We start from the raw sequence: 21,310 nt of genomic DNA, 5'->3' as shown, positions 1-21,310 counted from the left end.
TGAATTTCAACCATTTAAATTGATTTCTTTCACCACTGTTTAAAGAAAACATTAATTTACATAAAATACTTCTAAGTTTATTTTCGCCTTTAACCAGTTTACTCCAAAATGACACCATTCGTAACATTCGTAACATTACTTGTATTTCTAAAGGGAACCTTTCCTATAATAAAATCTCTCCAGATGTTGCTTTTCATTACCATTGCGAAGCAATGAAAAAATCCCATGAACATAGTCTCTCTATATATTTCACTAAATCCCTGTTGACTTTGTGGAGGTCAAAGTTCGTTAATAAACGACAAACAATTGCGTGACGTCATCTATCTGTCATTGTAATTATAGTTAGGCGGCGTATCGCTTAGTGGATACAGCGCTCGTCTGAGATACGATGGGTCGTTCGATGTGGATGGACACGGGCTACCCCCAATCCCAGGCAATGTCCCACGACATTGCAATTGAAGGCATGGGATGTAAATAGTGCTGTTGTTCAATTAATATTAATATTATTGAGAGACAGAGACAGAGAGAGACACACACACACACACAGAGAGAGAGAGAGAGAGAGAGAGAGAGAGAGAGAGAGAGAGAGAGAGAGAGAGAGAGAGAGAGAGAGAGAGAGAGAGAGAGAGGCGACATGTTTTATCTCACAATTAGTTACGAAATGACGGTCATCCATTAGACGATAATTAATGAATCTATGTGCCCTAGTGGTGTCGTTAAACCAAACACATTTTTACTTTGAACTTTTGTTTTTACATACGAGTGTATACATCAGTGTGATAGAACATCAGGTAGCTTAGTAAACGGTTCTTGTATGTGAGTGTTTATTGTTTTAATATATTTTATTTAATGGATGTACATTGTTCAATAGTAAATAAAAATATTAATAATAATAATAATAGTAATTTAAAAAAGTAAAATATTAAGAAGAAGAAATAATAATACTAAAAGTCATAAAAAAACCCGGTTCCACAATAACCTGTGATGCCACATTTTTAGTAAATTGGTATGTATTCTACAATCGTGGAATATTGATGCCTAAGAAAGCATAATTTACTAACTACATTTAACATCCTACCATAATATGTTTGTGTGCGCGTGTTCCTGTGTTCCTGTTTGTGTGCACAGTGTGTGCGTGTGCGTGCGTGTGTGTGTGTGGTGGTGGGCCGGGCGCATAGCCATTATTACTATATCATTAGTAGGTACATGAACTCCAAATATCGTTACAGCCAAACAGTTAAAGTTTGTTTTGTTCAACGACACCACTAGAGCACATTGATTTATTAATCATCGGCTATTGGATCTCAAACATTTGGTAATTCTGACACATAGTCTTAGAAAGCGCTCTACATTTTTTTTCTGTTATTAATAATGTACCTGTTATATGCACCGACCCACAGACAGGATAGCACGTACCACGGCTTTTGATATACCAGTCGTGACGCACTGGCTGGTAAGAGAGATAGCCCAATGGGCCCACCGAAGGGGATCGATCCTAGACCGACGGCTCATCAAACGAGCGGTCTACAACTGGGCTACGTCCCACGCTCCTCAGCCAAATGAGTGTTACATTGGCTAGAAACGAAATGTAAATATAAAAATAATACCTCCTTGTCCATTACTAAGCTTAATAATTTATTTCAATATTCCAATAATTATATGGCAAAAACCAGCGGACTCATTTCATTTCTACTTATTTTCGTGCTTACGTCCAATTAAGGTTCAAGCACGCTGTCCTGGGCAAACACCTCAGCTATCTGGGCTGTCTGTCCAGGACAGTGAGTTACTTGTTAATTGTTAGTGGTTAGTCAGAGATAAGTGGGTGTAGTGGTGTTACACCTACCAATTGAGTCATTAAACCTCACTTCGGGTGCGAGCTGGTACCGTACTCCGAGCCCTGTATCTGTCAACCTTATGCCCAGTGGCTTAACCACGACAACACCGAGGCCGGTCTTGTGGACTCTTTTTCTCTACGCGATACACAAGGGAGATCACTGTGTGGATTAAAAAAAACTTCACTAAAATTGCATGTAAACAACACCGGCGATAAGTCATTCGATCTGTCTTTCCAACAAATAAAACAAAACAAAAGCTACGGCCATATATCGACTTCCGGAAAATTACGTATGTATACCCCTATTTTTCAACAGTTGTTGTCTACGGCCATACCACGTTGAAAGCACCGGTTCTCGTCCGATCACCGAAGTTAAGCAACGTCGGGCCCGGTTAGTACTTGGATGGGTGACCGCCTGGGAACACCGGGTGCTGTAGACACTTTTTTACTTTTTTTTTTTTAATTATAATTGTTTTATTATTATTATTATTATTATTATTTGTCTTTTAATGATTTTATTATTGTTATTATGGATGGGGTGTTTTTTTAAGTACACTCCGAGTAAGAATGAAGTGAGCACACACTTATTTACAGAATACATTTCCCTGCAATCACTGTCACTGGTGATAGTGTTAGTGTGTTTGTTGTTGGAAAAAAAATCATCTGGGCAATGTTTTGAAAGAAATTTTATTTCATCTAGTATCACAGTGTCCAGATTCCTTGTGCTTGAAACATGTATCGGGTACCTGTAAAGAAAAACAAAATACTCAATTTTGTGCGCAACTAGGGTAGTCATAGACGCTACTCGTTAACTGTGAAATTAGCAGCTTAACTCCCATTGTTTTCTTATTTAATTTAAGGATGAGGGGTGGTAGTATTTATATGCGTGGTGTATATGTTGGTGGTGTTGTTTTTTTGTTTGTGGTTGTTGGGTTTTTTAAAAATTATTTTTCAAGATTTATTAAAAAAAAATACTCAGATACATTATAATGTGTAACAAGAGGACATTTTCAAATACATAATTAACACACATGACAAGAACAGGCGTCAACATAGAAGTATCTACAATTAACATAGAACACAAGATATGCAAACAAAATGGCTAAAAGGTGCGGCGAAACGTCAGTTCACTAGACTAGATAATGTTTTAATAAATATAGCTAGTTTTTTTCTAATAATGGTGCATTACATGACAGCATACCTTTCATTTTAAAAACGTTTTATATATATTGTTTTATATATTTTATTCTAATGTTTTCAATGTTTTCATTCTTACAGTTGAATAAATACTGGTACTTATCTCCAATATCAGTATTAGAAAGTTTGCATATTCTGTTTTCTCTAGGAATGTTATGCCATCTGCCAGTTTCGATTGGTAATCTTAAATTTGACGTACGCAATTTAGTTATTAAGCATCTATTTTGGTACGATAATCTCGACGAATAGGTTTCGAAATAAAATTCTGTTTTAAATAATGTATAAAATTGACCCCTAGAAGAGTTTGTAATATCCGAGAATCACTGTTGTATAAATTGATTGCAGAGGTTTTGTTTCAATTCTTGTTTATACAATTTGAAATCATTATTTTGATTGGTATAGATGTACCCCACTCCCGTGTTATCGAAATACTTTTTATGAATTTCAACCATTTAAATTGATTTCTTTCACCACTGTTTAAAGGAAACATTAATTTACATAAAATACTTCTAAGTTTATTTTCGCCTTTAACCAGTTTACTCCAAAATAACACCATTCGTAACATTACTTGTATTTCTAAAGGGAACCTTCCTATCTCTCCATATACCATTTGAAAAAAACCCATGAAATAGTCTCTATATATTTCACTAAATCCCTGTTGACTTTGTGGAGGTCAAAGTTCGTTAATAAACGACAAACAATTGCGTGACGTCATCTATCTGTCATTGTAATTATAGTTAGGCGGCGTATCGCTTAGTGGATACAGCGCTCGTCTGAGATATGATGGGTCGTTCGATGTGGCTGGACACGGGCTACCCCCAAACCCAGGCAATGTCCCACGACATTGCAATTGAAGGTACGGGATGTAAATAGTGCTGTTGTTCAATTAATATTAATATTAATATTGAGAGACAGAGACAGAGAGAGACACACACACACACAAGAGAGAGAGAGAGAGAGAGAGATTGAGAGAGAGAGAGAGAGAGAGAGAGAGAGAGAGAGAGAGAGAGAGAGAGAGAGAGAGAGAGAGAGAGAGAGAGAGAGAGAGCGACATGTTTTTATCTCACAATTAGTTACGAAATGACGGTCATCCATTAGACGATAATTAATGAATCTATGTGCCCTAGTGGTGTCGTTAAACCAAACACATTTTTACTTTGAACTTTTGTTTTTACATACGAGTGTATACATCAGTGTGATAGAACAGGGTAGCTTAGTAAACGGTTCTTGTATGTGAGTGTTTATTGTTTTAATATATTTTATTTAATGGATGTACATTGTTCAATAGTAAATAAAAATATTAATAATAATAATAATAGTAATTTAAAAAAGTAAAATATTAAGAAGAAGAAATAATAATACTAAAAGTCATAAAAAAAACCGGTTCCACAATAACCTGTGATGCCACATTTTTAGTAAATTGGTATGTATTCTACAATCGTGGAATATTGATGCCTAAGAAAGCATAATTTACTAACTACATTTAACATCCTACCATAATATGTTTGTGTGCGCGTGTTCCTGACAGCGTGCGTGTGTGTGTGTGTGTGGGCCGGGCGCAGAGCCATTATTACTGTATCATTAGTAGGTACATGAACTCCAAATATCGTTACAGCCAAACAGTTAAAGTTTGTTTTGTTCAACGACACCACTAGAGCACATTGATTTATTAATCATCGGCTATTGGATCTCAAACATTTGGTAATTATGACACATAGTCTTAGAAAGCGATCTACATTTTTTTTTGTTATTAATAATGTACCTGTTATATGCACCGACCCACAGACAGGATAGCACATACCACGGCTTTTGATATACCAGTCGTGACGCACTGGCTGGTAAGAGAGATAGCCCAATGGGCCCACCGAAGGGGATCGATCCTAGACCGACGGCTCATCAAACGAGCGGTCTACAACTGGGCTACGTCCCACGCTCCTCAGCCAAATGAGTGTTACATTGGCTAGAAACGAAATGTAAATATAAAAATAATACCTCCTTGTCCATTACTAAGCTTAATAATTTATTTCAATATTCCAATAATTATATGGCAAAAACCAGCGGACTCATTTCATTTCTACTTATTTTCGTGCTTACGTCCAATTAAGGTTCAAGCACGCCGTCCTGGGCAAACACCTCAGCTATCTGGGCTGTCTGTCCAGGACAGTGAGTTACTTGTTAATTGTTAGTGGTTAGTCAGAGATAAGTGGGTGTAGTGGTGTTACACCTACCAATTGAGTCATTAAACCTCACTTCGGGTGCGAGCTGGTACCGTACTCCGAGCCCTGTATCTGTCAACCTTATGCCCAGTGGCTTAACCACGACAACACCGAGGCCGGTCTTGTGGGCTCTTTTTCTCTACGCGATACACAAGGGAGATCACTGTGTGGATTAAAAAAAACTTCACTAAAATTGCATGTAAACAACACCGGCGATAAGTCATTCGATCTGTCTTTCCAACAAATAAAACAAAACAAAAGCTACGGCCATATATCGACTTCCGGAAAATTACGTATGTATACCCCTATTTTTCAACAGTTGTTGTCTACGGCCATACCACGTTGAAAGCACCGGTTCTCGTCCGATCACCGAAGTTAAGCAACGTCGGGCCCGGTTAGTACTTCCGGTTGTGTATTTGTTGTGATAAGACGTGTTTCAGAGTGCTCTTGGTTTTTTCGGTTTTATTGTTTGGAGATGTGTGTTTTGTTTTTTACTGAAATGCGAGAGACTTGATTTTTTTTGATAGGAAAGTTATGTATTGTCAGGGTTTTTTAGTTTTTAAAAAAATCTGACTTTTGTGATGTCGACTTCGGTCAACGGTGGAGAGAAGAGGCCCATTTTGGGTGCGAGGTACAGGAAGGAATGCACAGTTTTTGAAGATGTTTTGGAAATCTAAAACACAAGATTGATGACATTTACAAAGCTTTGGAAGATATTACTGGTGAGAATACAGTTTTGGCGATTGTTCCCAAATATGCTAACATTCTGGATGTGACTTTTGATTGCGAAGAAAATGCGAGGTTGGTAGTCGATGGTTTTTCGTTCAATGGACATGATTTTAACTGTAGCATGTTGTTTTCTGACACAGTGGTGGTGTCTTTTATGCATTTACCATCATATGTAACTGATGATGACATTGTCAAGAAACTAAATGAATACAAGATTGCGGTAATATCTGACATTAAAAGGCGGAAACATGCTGGACTTCCCATTTTTTTAATGGAACACGTTATGTAAGGGTGAAATTTCCGGAAAATGTCAAATCGATGCCATATTCTGTGAAGTTTGATACTGCAGAAGGACCCATGTTTTTTCGGGTAATACACAGTGGTCAAACAAAAGTATGCTGGAACTGTTTATCTGATTCACATGTCATGAAGTTTTGTCCAGATATTGTGTGCAATTTTTGTAAACAAACTGGCCATATAAAACAGTTTTTGTGAAAAGTTAAAGTGTGGTGAGTGTAACAAGAGACATTCTCAGTGTAGTTGTAAGGACGGTAGAAGTAGTGAGGAATGTGTTTCTGATGTGGAATATACAAGTAATGGAGAGGAACACAGTTCTGATGAAGAAAATATGGACGATGAGGTAATTGAAAAAGATATTTCGATCCCTAAAGGAGCCCCGTCAGTGAAGCATGCCAAGCCAGCTAAAGACAATGAGGATGTTAGAGGAACAAAGACAGAAGAAGGAAAGACATCGGACAATACTAGTGTGAAGCGAGTCACTGATTCACCTGTTAAAAACAGAAGCTCAAATGTTGGGAATGAAAGAACCGAGACAATGGGTGACCGCTTACCACGCACGGACAGAGATCAATCGGAGAACACTGAACACCATGACTCTCAAAACAGAAAATACAGAAGGAGGAGAATGGTCGATCGACCTAATGAAGCGTTTATTAGGAGGTTAGCCGAGGAAAGAAAAAGAAAAATAGGAAGATTGACACTGATCCAAATGGAAAAAAATTAAAAACCTGTTTAGAACTTTAATTGCTGGTGTTTATAAAAATATATTAGACGTTTGAGAAGTGAATGAAATTACTATTTTTTAATTTATTTTTTGAATGTTTATAAGAAATGATGATAATATATATATTAATGGATAAAATCAGTATGAATGAGCGCGAGAGGTCAGAGTAGTTCAGTGAATGGTTCTTGTGTGTGCGTGTTTATTGCTATTTTTAATATATATTTTATTTTATTGAATGTGAATTGTTGAATTTGTAAATAAAAAGATAAAAAAAAAAAAAAAAAAAAAAAAAAAACCGGTTCTCGTCCGATCACCGAAGTTAAGCAACGTCGGGCCCGGTTAGTACTTGGATGGGTGACCGCCTGGGAACACCGGGTGCTGTAGACACTTTTTTTTTTTTTTTTTTTAATTATAATTATTTTTATTATTATTATTATTATTATTATTATTATTTGTCTTTTAATGATTTTATTATTGTTATTATGGATGGGGTGGTTTTTTAAGTACACTCCGAGTAAGAATGAAGTGAGCACACACTTATTTACAGAATACATTTCCCTGCAATCACTGTCACTGGTGATAGTGTTAGTGTGTTTGTTGTTGGAAAAAAAATCATCTGGGCAATGTTTTGAAAGAAATTTTATTTCATCTAGTATCACAGTGTCCAGATTCCTTGTGCTTGAAACATGTATCGGGTACCTGTAAAGAAAAACAAAATACTCAATTTTGTGCGCAACTAGGGTAGTCATAGACGCTACTCGTTAACTGTGAAATTAGCAGCTTAACTCCCATTGTTTTCTTATTTAATTTAAGGATGAGGGGTGGTAGTATTTATATGCGTGGTGTATATGTTGGTGGTGTTGTTTTTTTGTTTGTGGTTGTTGGGTTTTTTAAAATTATTTTTCAAGATTTATTAAAAAAAAATACTCAGATACATTATAATGTGTAACAAGAGGACATTTTCAAATACATAATTAACACACATGACAAGAACAGGCGTCAACATAGAAGTATCTACAATTAACATAGAACACAAGATATGCAAACAAAATGGCTAAAAGGTGCGGCGAAACGTCAGTTCACTAGACTAGATAATGTTTTAATAAATATAGCTAGTTTTTTTCTAATAATGGTGCATTACATGACAGCATACCTTTCATTTTAAAAACGTTTTATATATATTGTTTTATATATTTTATTCTAATGTTTTCAATGTTTTCATTCTTACAGTTGAATAAATACTGGTACTTATCTCCAATATCAGTATTAGAAAGTTTGCATATTCTGTTTTCTCTAGGAATGTTATGCCATCTGCCAGTTTCGATTGGTAATCTTAAATTTGACGTACGCAATTTAGTTATTAAGCATCTATTTTGGTACGATAATCTCGACGAATAGGTTTCGAAATAAAATTCTGTTTTAAATAATGTATAAAATTGACCCCTAGAAGAGTTTGTAATATCCGAGAATCACTGTTGTATAAATTGATTGCAGAGGTTTTGTTTCAATTCTTGTTTATACAATTTGAAATCATTATTTTGATTGGTATAGATGTACCCCACTCCCGTGTTATCGAAATACTTTTTATGAATTTCAACCATTTAAATTGATTTCTTTCACCACTGTTTAAAGAAACATTAATTTACATAAAATACTTCTAAGTTTATTTTCGCCTTTAACCAGTTTACTCCAAAATAACACCATTCGTAACATTACTTGTATTTCTAAAGGGAACCTTCCTATCTCTCCATATACCATTTGAAAAAACCCATGAAATAGTCTCTATATATTTCACTAAATCCCTGTTGACTTTGTGGAGGTCAAAGTTCGTTAATAAACGACAAACAATTGCGTGACGTCATCTATCTGTCATTGTAATTATAGTTAGGCGGCGTATCGCTTAGTGGATACAGCGCTCGTCTGAGATATGATGGGTCGTTCGATGTGGCTGGACACGGGCTACCCCCAAACCCAGGCAATGTCCCACGACATTGCAATTGAAGGTACGGGATGTAAATAGTGCTGTTGTTCAATTAATATTAATATTAATATTGAGAGACAGAGACAGAGAGAGACACACACACACACACAGAGAGAGAGAGAGAGAGAGAGAGAGAGAGAGAGAGAGAGAGAGAGAGAGAGAGAGAGAGAGAGAGAGAGAGAGAGAGAGAGAGAGAGAGAGCGACATGTTTTATCTCACAATTAGTTACGAAATGACGGTCATCCATTAGACGATAATTAATGAATCTATGTGCCCTAGTGGTGTCGTTAAACCAAACACATTTTTACTTTGAACTTTTGTTTTTACATACGAGTGTATACATCAGTGTGATAGAACAGGGTAGCTTAGTAAACGGTTCTTGTATGTGAGTGTTTATTGTTTTAATATATTTTATTTAATGGATGTACATTGTTCAATAGTAAATAAAAATATTAATAATAATAATAATAGTAATTTAAAAAAGTAAAATATTAAGAAGAAGAAATAATAATACTAAAAGTCATAAAAAAAACCGGTTCCACAATAACCTGTGATGCCACATTTTTAGTAAATTGGTATGTATTCTACAATCGTGGAATATTGATGCCTAAGAAAGCATAATTTACTAACTACATTTAACATCCTACCATAATATGTTTGTGTGCGCGTGTTCCTGACAGCGTGCGTGTGTGTGTGTGTGGGCCGGGCGCAGAGCCATTATTACTGTATCATTAGTAGGTACATGAACTCCAAATATCGTTACAGCCAAACAGTTAAAGTTTGTTTTGTTCAACGACACCACTAGAGCACATTGATTTATTAATCATCGGCTATTGGATCTCAAACATTTGGTAATTATGACACATAGTCTTAGAAAGCGCTCTACATTTTTTTTCTGTTATTAATAATGTACCTGTTATATGCACCGACCCACAGACAGGATAGCACATACCACGGCTTTTGATATACCAGTCGTGACGCACTGGCTGGTAAGAGAGATAGCCCAATGGGCCCACCGAAGGGGATCGATCCTAGACCGACGGCTCATCAAACGAGCGGTCTACAACTGGGCTACGTCCCACGCTCCTCAGCCAAATGAGTGTTACATTGGCTAGAAACGAAATGTAAATATAAAAATAATACCTCCTTGTCCATTACTAAGCTTAATAATTTATTTCAATATTCCAATAATTATATGGCAAAAACCAGCGGACTCATTTCATTTCTACTTATTTTCGTGCTTACGTCCAATTAAGGTTCAAGCACGCCGTCCTGGGCAAACACCTCAGCTATCTGGGCTGTCTGTCCAGGACAGTGAGTTACTTGTTAATTGTTAGTGGTTAGTCAGAGATAAGTGGGTGTAGTGGTGTTACACCTACCAATTGAGTCATTAAACCTCACTTCGGGTGCGAGCTGGTACCGTACTCCGAGCCCTGTATCTGTCAACCTTATGCCCAGTGGCTTAACCACGACAACACCGAGGCCGGTCTTGTGGACTCTTTTTCTCTACGCGATACACAAGGGAGATCACTGTGTGGATTAAAAAAAACTTCACTAAAATTGCATGTAAACAACACCGGCGATAAGTCATTCGATCTGTCTTTCCAACAAATAAAACAAAACAAAAGCTACGGCCATATATCGACTTCCGGAAAATTACGTATGTATACCCCTATTTTTCAACAGTTGTTGTCTACGGCCATACCACGTTGAAAGCACCGGTTCTCGTCCGATCACCGAAGTTAAGCAACGTCGGGCCCGGTTAGTACTTGGATGGGTGACCGCCTGGGAACACCGGGTGCTGTAGACACTTTTTTTTTTTTTTTTTTTAATTATAATTATTATTATTATTATTATTATTATTATTATTATTTCTCTTTTAATGATTTTATTATTGTTATTATGGATGGGGTGGTTTTTTAAGTACACTCCGAGTAAGAATGAAGTGAGCACACACTTATTTACAGAATACATTTCCCTGCAATCACTGTCACTGGTGATAGTGTTAGTGTGTTTGTTGTTGGAAAAAAAATCATCTGGGCAATGTTTTGAAAGAAATTTTATTTCATCTAGTATCACAGTGTCCAGATTCCTTGTGCTTGAAACATGTATCGGGTACCTGTAAAGAAAAACAAAATACTCAATTTTGTGCGCAACTAGGGTAGTCATAGACGCTACTCGTTAACTGTGAAATTAGCAGCTTAACTCCCATTGTTTTCTTATTTAATTTAAGGATGAGGGGTGGTAGTATTTATATGCGTGGTGTATATGTTGGTGGTGTTGTTTTTTTTTGTTTGTGGTTGTTGGGTTTTTTAAAATTATTTTTCAAGATTTATTAAAAAAAAATACTCAGATACATTATAATGTGTAACAAGAGGACATTTTCAAATACATAATTAACACACATGACAAGAACAGGCGTCAACATAGAAGTATCTACAATTAACATAGAACACAAGATATGCAAACAAAATGGCTAAAAGGTGCGGCGAAACGTCAGTTCACTAGACTAGATAATGTTTTAATAAATATAGCTAGTTTTTTTCTAATAATGGTGCATTACATGACAGCATACCTTTCATTTTAAAAACGTTTTATATATATTGTTTTATATATTTTATTCTAATGTTTTCAATGTTTTCATTCTTACAGTTGAATAAATACTGGTACTTATCTCCAATATCAGTATTAGAAAGTTTGCATATTCTGTTTTCTCTAGGAATGTTATGCCATCTGCCAGTTTCGATTGGTAATCTTAAATTTGACGTACGCAATTTAGTTATTAAGCATCTATTTTGGTACGATAATCTCGACGAATAGGTTTCGAAATAAAATTCTGTTTTAAATAATGTATAAAATTGACCCCTAGAAGAGTTTGTAATATCCGAGAATCACTGTTGTATAAATTGATTGCAGAGGTTTTGTTTCAATTCTTGTTTATACAATTTGAAATCATTATTTTGATTGGTATAGATGTACCCCACTCCCGTGTTATCGAAATACTTTTTATGAATTTCAACCATTTAAATTGATTTCTTTCACCACTGTTTAAAGGAAAACATTAATTTACATAAAATACTTCTAAGTTTATTTTCGCCTTTAACCAGTTTACTCCAAAATAACACCATTCGTAACATTACTTGTATTTCTAAAGGGAACCTTCCTATCTCTCCATATACCATTTGAAAAAACCCATGAAATAGTCTCTATATATTTCACTAAATCCCTGTTGACTTTGTGGAGGTCAAAGTTCGTTAATAAACGACAAACAATTGCGTGACGTCATCTATCTGTCATTGTAATTATAGTTAGGCGGCGTATCGCTTAGTGGATACAGCGCTCGTCTGAGATATGATGGGTCGTTCGATGTGGCTGGACACGGGCTACCCCCAAAACCCAGGCAATGTCCCACGACATTGCAATTGAAGGTACGGGATGTAAATAGTGCTGTTGTTCAATTAATATTAATATTAATATTGAGAGACAGAGACAGAGAGAGACACACACACACACACAGAGAGAGAGAGAGAGAGAGAGAGAGAGAGAGAGAGAGAGAGAGAGAGAGAGAGAGAGAGAGAGAGAGAGAGAGAGAGAGAGAGAGAGAGAGAGAGAGAGAGAGAGAGAGAGGCGACATGTTTTATCTCACAATTAGTTACGAAATGACGGTCATCCATTAGACGATAATTAATGAATCTATGTGCCCTAGTGGTGTCGTTAAACCAAACACATTTTTACTTTGAACTTTTGTTTTTACATACGAGTGTATACATCAGTGTGATAGAACAGGGTAGCTTAGTAAACGGTTCTTGTATGTGAGTGTTTATTGTTTTAATATATTTTATTTAATGGATGTACATTGTTCAATAGTAAATAAAAATATTAATAATAATAATAATAGTAATTTAAAAAAGTAAAATATTAAGAAGAAGAAATAATAATACTAAAAGTCATAAAAAAAACCGGTTCCACAATAACCTGTGATGCCACATTTTTAGTAAATTGGTATGTATTCTACAATCGTGGAATATTGATGCCTAAGAAAGCATAATTTACTAACTACATTTAACATCCTACCATAATATGTTTGTGTGCGCGTGTTCCTGACAGCGTGCGTGTGTGTGTGTGTGGGCCGGGCGCAGAGCCATTATTACTGTATCATTAGTAGGTACATGAACTCCAAATATCGTTACAGCCAAACAGTTAAAGTTTGTTTTGTTCAACGACACCACTAGAGCACATTGATTTATTAATCATCGGCTATTGGATCTCAAACATTTGGTAATTATGACACATAGTCTTAGAAAGCGCTCTACATTTTTTTTCTGTTATTAATAATGTACCTGTTATATGCACCGACCCACAGACAGGATAGCACATACCACGGCTTTTGATATACCAGTCGTGACGCACTGGCTGGTAAGAGAGATAGCCCAATGGGCCCACCGAAGGGGATCGATCCTAGACCGACGGCTCATCAAACGAGCGGTCTACAACTGGGCTACGTCCCACGCTCCTCAGCCAAATGAGTGTTACATTGGCTAGAAACGAAATGTAAATATAAAAATAATACCTCCTTGTCCATTACTAAGCTTAATAATTTATTTCAATATTCCAATAATTATATGGCAAAAACCAGCGGACTCATTTCATTTCTACTTATTTTCGTGCTTACGTCCAATTAAGGTTCAAGCACGCTGTCCTGGGCAAACACCTCAGCTATCTGGGCTGTCTGTCCAGGACAGTGAGTTACTTGTTAATTGTTAGTGGTTAGTCAGAGATAAGTGGGTGTAGTGGTGTTACACCTACCAATTGAGTCATTAAACCTCACTTCGGGTGCGAGCTGGTACCGTACTCCGAGCCCTGTATCTGTCAACCTTATGCCCAGTGGCTTAACCACGACAACACCGAGGCCGGTCTTGTGGACTCTTTTTCTCTACGCGATACACAAGGGAGATCACTGTGTGGATTAAAAAAAAACTTCACTAAAATTGCATGTAAACAACACCGGCGATAAGTCATTCGATCTGTCTTTCCAACAAATAAAACAAAACAAAAGCTACGGCCATATATCGACTTCCGGAAAATTACGTATGTATACCCCTATTTTTCAACAGTTGTTGTCTACGGCCATACCACGTTGAAAGCACCGGTTCTCGTCCGATCACCGAAGTTAAGCAACGTCGGGCCCGGTTAGTACTTGGATGGGTGACCGCCTGGGAACACCGGGTGCTGTAGACACTTTTTTTTTTTTTTTTTTTAATTATAATTATTATTATTATTATTATTATTATTATTATTTTTTTTCTTTTAATGATTTTATTATTGTTATTATGGATGGGGTGGTTTTTTAAGTACACTCCGAGTAAGAATGAAGTGAGCACACACTTATTTACAGAATACATTTCCCTGCAATCACTGTCACTGGTGATAGTGTTAGTGTGTTTGTTGTTGGAAAAAAAATCATCTGGGCAATGTTTTGAAAGAAATTTTATTTCATCTAGTATCACAGTGTCCAGATTCCTTGTGCTTGAAACATGTATCGGGTACCTGTAAAGAAAAACAAAATACTCAATTTTGTGCGCAACTAGGGTAGTCATAGACGCTACTCGTTAACTGTGAAATTAGCAGCTTAACTCCCATTGTTTTCTTATTTAATTTAAGGATGAGGGGTGGTAGTATTTATATGCGTGGTGTATATGTTGGTGGTGTTGTTTTTTTGTTTGTGGTTGTTGGGTTTTTTAAAATTATTTTTCAAGATTTATTAAAAAAAAACTCAGATACATTATAATGTGTAACAAGAGGACATTTTCAAATACATAATTAACACACATGACAAGAACAGGCGTCAACATAGAAGTATCTACAATTAACATAGAACACAAGATATGCAAACAAAATGGCTAAAAGGTGCGGCGAAACGTCAGTTCACTAGACTAGATAATGTTTTAATAAATATAGCTAGTTTTTTTCTAATAATGGTGCATTACATGACAGCATACCTTTCATTTTAAAAACGTTTTATATATATTGTTTTATATATTTTATTCTAATGTTTTCAATGTTTTCATTCTTACAGTTGAATAAATACTGGTACTTATCTCCAATATCAGTATTAGAAAGTTTGCATATTCTGTTTTCTCTAGGAATGTTATGCCATCTGCCAGTTTCGATTGGTAATCTTAAATTTGACGTACGCAATTTAGTTATTAAGCATCTATTTTGGTACGATAATCTCGACGAATAGGTTTCGAAATAAAATTCTGTTTTAAATAATGTATAAAATTGACCCCTAGAAGAGTTTGTAATATCCGAGAATCACTGTTGTATAAATTGATTGCAGAGGTTTTGTTTCAATTCTTGTTTATACAATTTGAAATCATTATTTTGATTGGTATAGATGTACCCCACTCCCGTGTTATCGAAATACTTTTTATGAATTTCAACCATTTAAATTGATTTCTTTCACCACTGTTTAAAGGAAAAACATTAATTTACATAAAATACTTCTAAGTTTATTTTCGCCTTTAACCAGTTTACTCCAAAATAACACCATTCGTAACATTACTTGTATTTCTAAAGGGAACCTTCCTATCTCTCCATATACCATTTGAAAAAACCCATGAAATAGTCTCTATATATTTCACTAAATCCCTGTTGACTTTGTGGAGGTCAAAGTTCGTTAATAAACGACAAACAATTGCGTGACGTCATCTATCTGTCATTGTAATTATAGTTAGGCGGCGTATCGCTTAGTGGATACAGCGCTCGTCTGAGATATGATGGGTCGTTCGATGTGGCTGGACACGGGCTACCCCCAAACCCAGGCAATGTCCCACGACATTGCAATTGAAGGTACGGGATGTAAATAGTGCTGTTGTTCAATTAATATTAATATTAATATTGAGAGACAGAGACAGAGAGAGACACACACACACACACAGAGAGAGAGAGAGAGAGAGAGAGAGAGAGAGAGAGAGAGAGAGAGAGAGAGAGAGAGAGAGAGAGAGAGAGAGAGAGAGGCGACATGTTTTATCTCACAATTAGTTACGAAATGACGGTCATCCATTAGACGATAATTAATGAATCTATGTGCCCTAGTGGTGTCGTTAAACCAAACACATTTTTACTTTGAACTTTTGTTTTTACATACGAGTGTATACATCAGTGTGATAGAACAGGGTAGCTTAGTAAACGGTTCTTGTATGTGAGTGTTTATTGTTTTAATATATTTTATTTAATGGATGTACATTGTTCAATAGTAAATAAAAATATTAATAATAATAATAATAGTAATTTAAAAAAGTAAAATATTAAGAAGAAGAAATAATAATACTAAAAGTCATAAAAAAAACCGGTTCCACAAAAACCTGTGATGCCACATTTTTAGTAAATTGGTATGTATTCTACAATCGTGGAATATTGATGCCTAAGAAAGCATAATTTACTAACTACATTTAACATCCTACCATAATATGTTTGTGTGCGCGTGTTCCTGACAGCGTGCGTGTGTGTGTGTGTGGGCCGGGCGCAGAGCCATTATTACTGTATCATTAGTAGGTACATGAACTCCAAATATCGTTACAGCCAAACAGTTAAAGTTTGTTTTGTTCAACGACACCACTAGAGCACATTGATTTATTAATCATCGGCTATTGGATCTCAAACATTTGGTAATTATGACACATAGTCTTAGAAAGCGCTCTACATTTTTTTTCTGTTATTAATAATGTACCTGTTATATGCACCGACCCACAGACAGGATAGCACATACCACGGCTTTTGATATACCAGTCGTGACGCACTGGCTGGTAAGAGAGATAGCCCAATGGGCCCACCGAAGGGGATCGATCCTAGACCGACGGCTCATCAAACGAGCGGTCTACAACTGGGCTACGTCCCACGCTCCTCAGCCAAATGAGTGTTACATTGGCTAGAAACGAAATGTAAATATAAAAATAATACCTCCTTGTCCATTACTAAGCTTAATAATTTATTTCAATATTCCAATAATTATATGGCAAAAACCAGCGGACTCATTTCATTTCTACTTATTTTCGTGCTTACGTCCAATTAAGGTTCAAGCACGCCGTCCTGGGCAAACACCTCAGCTATCTGGGCTGTCTGTCCAGGACAGTGAGTTACTTGTTAATTGTTAGTGGTTAGTCAGAGATAAGTGGGTGTAGTGGTGTTACACCTACCAATTGAGTCATTAAACCTCACTTCGGGTGCGAGCTGGTACCGTACTCCGAGCCCTGTATCTGTCAACCTTATGCCCAGTGGCTTAACCACGACAACACCGAGGCCGGTCTTGTGGACTCTTTTTCTCTACGCGATACACAAGGGAGATCACTGTGTGGATTAAAAAAAACTTCACTAAAATTGCATGTAAACAACACCGGCGATAAGTCATTCGATCTGTCTTTCCAACAAATAAAACAAAACAAAAGCTACGGCCATATATCGACTTCCGGAAAATTACGTATGTATACCCCTATTTTTCAACAGTTGTTGTCTACGGCCATACCACGTTGAAAGCACCGGTTCTCGTCCGATCACCGAAGTTAAGCAACGTCGGGCCCGGTTAGTACTTGGATGGGTGACCGCCTGGGAACACCGGGTGCTGTAGACACTTTTTTTTTTTTTTTTTTTTAATTATAATTATTTTTATTATTATTATTATTATTATTATTATTTGTCTTTTAATGATTTTATTATTGTTATTATGGATGGGGTGGTTTTTTAAGTACACTCCGAGTAAGAATGAAGTGAGCACACACTTATTTACAGAATACATTTCCCTGCAATCACTGTCACTGGTGATAGTGTTAGTGTGTTTGTTGTTGGAAAAAAAATCATCTGGGCAATGTTTTGAAAGAAATTTTATTTCATCTAGTATCACAGTGTCCAGATTCCTTGTGCTTGAAACATGTATCGGGTACCTGTAAAGAAAAACAAAATACTCAATTTTGTGCGCAACTAGGGTAGTCATAGACGCTACTCGTTAACTGTGAAATTAGCAGCTTAACTCCCATTGTTTTCTTATTTAATTTAAGGATGAGGGGTGGTAGTATTTATATGCGTGGTGTATATGTTGGTGGTGTTGTTTTTTTGTTTGTGGTTGTTGGGTTTTTTAAAATTATTTTTCAAGATTTATTAAAAAAAAATACTCAGATACATTATAATGTGTAACAAGAGGACATTTTCAAATACATAATTAACACACATGACAAGAACAGGCGTCAACATAGAAGTATCTACAATTAACATAGAACACAAGATATGCAAACAAAATGGCTAAAAGGTGCGGCGAAACGTCAGTTCACTAGACTAGATAATGTTTTAATAAATATAGCTAGTTTTTTCTAATAATGGTGCATTACATGACAGCATACCTTTCATTTTAAAAACGTTTTATATATATTGTTTTATATATTTTATTCTAATGTTTTCAATGTTTTCATTCTTACAGTTGAATAAATACTGGTACTTATCTCCAATATCAGTATTAGAAAGTTTGCATATTCTGTTTTCTCTAGGAATGTTATGCCATCTGCCAGTTTCGATTGGTAATCTTAAATTTGACGTACGCAATTTAGTTATTAAGCATCTATTTTGGTACGATAATCTCGACGAATAGGTTTCGAAATAAAATTCTGTTTTAAATAATGTATAAAATTGACCCCTAGAAGAGTTTGTAATATCCGAGAATCACTGTTGTATAAATTGATTGCAGAGGTTTTGTTTCAATTCTTGTTTATACAATTTGAAATCATTATTTTGATTGGTATAGATGTACCCCACTCCCGTGTTATCGAAATACTTTTTATGAATTTCAACCATTTAAATTGATTTCTTTCACCACTGTTTAAAGGAAACATTAATTTACATAAAATACTTCTAAGTTTATTTTCGCCTTTAACCAGTTTACTCCAAAATAACACCATTCGTAACATTACTTGTATTTCTAAAGGGAACCTTCCTATCTCTCCATATACCATTTGAAAAAACCCATGAAATAGTCTCTATATATTTCACTAAATCCCTGTTGACTTTGTGGAGGTCAAAGTTCGTTAATAAACGACAAACAATTGCGTGACGTCATCTATCTGTCATTGTAATTATAGTTAGGCGGCGTATCGCTTAGTGGATACAGCGCTCGTCTGAGATATGATGGGTCGTTCGATGTGGCTGGACACGGGCTACCCCCAAACCCAGGCAATGTCCCACGACATTGCAATTGAAGGTACGGGATGTAAATAGTGCTGTTGTTCAATTAATATTAATATTAATATTGAGAGACAGAGACAGAGAGAGACACACACACACACACAGAGAGAGAGAGAGAGAGAGAGAGAGAGAGAGAGAGAGAGAGAGAGAGAGAGAGAGAGAGAGAGAGAGAGAGAGAGAGAGAGAGAGAGAGAGAGAGAGGCGACATGTTTTATCTCACAATTAGTTACGAAATGACGGTCATCCATTAGACGATAATTAATGAATCTATGTGCCCTAGTGGTGTCGTTAAACCAAACACATTTTTACTTTGAACTTTTGTTTTTACATACGAGTGTATACATCAGTGTGATAGAACAGGGTAGCTTAGTAAACGGTTCTTGTATGTGAGTGTTTATTGTTTTAATATATTTTATTTAATGGATGTACATTGTTCAATAGTAAATAAAAATATTAATAATAATAATAATAGTAATTTAAAAAAGTAAAATATTAAGAAGAAGAAATAATAATACTAAAAGTCATAAAAAAAACCGGTTCCACAATAACCTGTGATGCCACATTTTTAGTAAATTGGTATGTATTCTACAATCGTGGAATATTGATGCCTAAGAAAGCATAATTTACTAACTACATTTAACATCCTACCATAATATGTTTGTGTGCGCGTGTTCCTGACAGCGTGCGTGTGTGTGTGTGTGGGCCGGGCGCAGAGCCATTATTACTGTATCATTAGTAGGTACATGAACTCCAAATATCGTTACAGCCAAACAGTTAAAGTTTGTTTTGTTCAACGACACCACTAGAGCACATTGATTTATTAATCATCGGCTATTGGATCTCAAACATTTGGTAATTATGACACATAGTCTTAGAAAGCGCTCTACATTTTTTTTCTGTTATTAATAATGTACCTGTTATATGCACCGACCCACAGACAGGATAGCACATACCACGGCTTTTGATATACCAGTCGTGACGCACTGGCTGGTAAGAGAGATAGCCCAATGGGCCCACCGAAGGGGATCGATCCTAGACCGACGGCTCATCAAACGAGCGGTCTACAACTGGGCTACGTCCCACGCTCCTCAGCCAAATGAGTGTTACATTGGCTAGAAACGAAATGTAAATATAAAAATAATACCTCCTTGTCCATTACTAAGCTTAATAATTTATTTCAATATTCCAATAATTATATGGCAAAAACCAGCGGACTCATTTCATTTCTACTTATTTTCGTGCTTACGTCCAATTAAGGTTCAAGCACGCCGTCCTGGGCAAACACCTCAGCTATCTGGGCTGTCTGTCCAGGACAGTGAGTTACTTGTTAATTGTTAGTGGTTAGTCAGAGATAAGTGGGTGTAGTGGTGTTACACCTACCAATTGAGTCATTAAACCTCACTTCGGGTGCGAGCTGGTACCGTACTCCGAGCCCTGTATCTGTCAACCTTATGCCCAGTGGCTTAACCACGACAACACCGAGGCCGGTCTTGTGGACTCTTTTTCTCTACGCGATACACAAGGGAGATCACTGTGTGGATTAAAAAAAAACTTCACTAAAATTGCATGTAAACAACACCGGCGATAAGTCATTCGATCTGTCTTTCCAACAAATAAAACAAAACAAAAGCTACGGCCATATATCGACTTCCGGAAAATTACGTATGTATACCCCTATTTTTCAACAGTTGTTGTCTACGGCCATACCACGTTGAAAGCACCGGTTCTCGTCCGATCACCGAAGTTAAGCAACGTCGGGCCCGGTTAGTACTTGGATGGGTGACCGCCTGGGAACACCGGGTGCTGTAGACACTTTTTTTTTTTTTTTTTTTTAATTATAATTATTTTTATTATTATTATTATTATTATTATTATTTGTCTTTTAATGATTTTATTATTGTTATTATGGATGGGGTGGTTTTTTAAGTACACTCCGAGTAAGAATGAAGTGAGCACACACTTATTTACAGAATACATTTCCCTGCAATCACTGTCACTGGTGATAGTGTTAGTGTGTTTGTTGTTGGAAAAAAAATCATCTGGGCAATGTTTTGAAAGAAATTTTATTTCATCTAGTATCACAGTGTCCAGATTCCTTGTGC

The 21,310-nt window shown here is 36.2% G+C and overlaps 5 non-coding genes across 5 annotated transcripts; all 5 read left to right on the top strand.

Annotated features, from left to right (window-relative positions):
* Nucleotides 1-2,155: 2,155 nt before the first annotated feature.
* LOC121386990 lies at nucleotides 2,156-2,274 on the top strand. Its single transcript, XR_005959767.1, has one exon. It is a non-coding gene; the product is annotated as a 5S ribosomal RNA (ribosomal RNA).
* Nucleotides 2,275-10,672: 8,398 nt separating this feature from the next.
* Nucleotides 10,673-10,791, top strand: LOC121386988. Its single transcript, XR_005959766.1, has one exon. It is a non-coding gene; the product is annotated as a 5S ribosomal RNA (ribosomal RNA).
* A 3,309-nt stretch (nucleotides 10,792-14,100) lies between these two features.
* On the top strand, nucleotides 14,101-14,219 carry LOC121386987. The gene has a single exon (XR_005959765.1). It is a non-coding gene; the product is annotated as a 5S ribosomal RNA (ribosomal RNA).
* A 3,272-nt stretch (nucleotides 14,220-17,491) lies between these two features.
* On the top strand, nucleotides 17,492-17,610 carry LOC121386980. Its single transcript, XR_005959757.1, has one exon. It is a non-coding gene; the product is annotated as a 5S ribosomal RNA (ribosomal RNA).
* A 3,291-nt stretch (nucleotides 17,611-20,901) lies between these two features.
* Nucleotides 20,902-21,020, top strand: LOC121386975. Its single transcript, XR_005959753.1, has one exon. It is a non-coding gene; the product is annotated as a 5S ribosomal RNA (ribosomal RNA).
* The last annotated feature ends 290 nt before the right edge of the window (nucleotides 21,021-21,310 follow it).

Source organism: Gigantopelta aegis, chromosome 12, assembly GCF_016097555.1.
Source record: "Gigantopelta aegis isolate Gae_Host chromosome 12, Gae_host_genome, whole genome shotgun sequence".
NCBI lineage: Eukaryota > Metazoa > Mollusca > Gastropoda > Neomphalida > Peltospiridae > Gigantopelta > Gigantopelta aegis.
This window is presented reverse-complemented; position numbering and strand designations above follow the sequence as displayed.